We start from the raw sequence: 745 nt of genomic DNA on the forward strand, positions 1-745 counted from the left end.
GGAGTGTCAAGAGGCAAAAGGCGGGAGAAAGGTTCCAACCCCACCAGTTTCCAGGAGGCAACAAGAAATCAAGCGCCTCGTTCAAGAAAGGAGACAGCTTAAGAAAACAGTGGAAGAAGGGCTGGAGTGGAAAAGGAGGGCATAGAGGCACTTCAGGCTGACATTAAAACCCGGTTGGCATCCTCCTGGGCCCCGAAGTGAGAGGGCCAGGAGGTATGCGGTCAACAATGCTTGACTCAGGGAGGAAGACGCCCCTGCCATGCATAGTCCCATGGGATGTTGGCTATCAACAACAAGGCAACTCCTATGACTAATTGGGAATGGGACGCAAGCGTAAGATTGATCACCCTGTCGCTGGCCGCCTTTGGGGAGGGTGTATAYTGTGAAAGGCCGAAACACCCTAGGAACCAAAGGTACACTACTGATGATGCGCTCCCCAAATTTCACCAGTCTCACTGTTCATGAACTCTTGGAAGTGCTTGCACAAAGGATAGTAACATCTCATCCTGTGTTCTTGGAATCTGCAATGGGATGGTTGCAAATCTTAAAGAAATTATGTGATTTAAAAAATATATAGTTGTTAAACCATGAACAATGCTACATTATAGCTTATTATAGAGCCTAAAATGTTAGCTTGACTACTGCATCCCTACTGTATATTCAGACCAGAATCACGAAATAATCTGAGTAAATGTATCCCCCTCTATTTGACCGTGTTTTTGACAAGTTTTCATTGTATATACAC

Source organism: Salvelinus sp. IW2-2015, unplaced genomic scaffold (assembly GCF_002910315.2).
Source record: "Salvelinus sp. IW2-2015 unplaced genomic scaffold, ASM291031v2 Un_scaffold2144, whole genome shotgun sequence".
NCBI lineage: Eukaryota > Metazoa > Chordata > Actinopteri > Salmoniformes > Salmonidae > Salvelinus > Salvelinus sp. IW2-2015.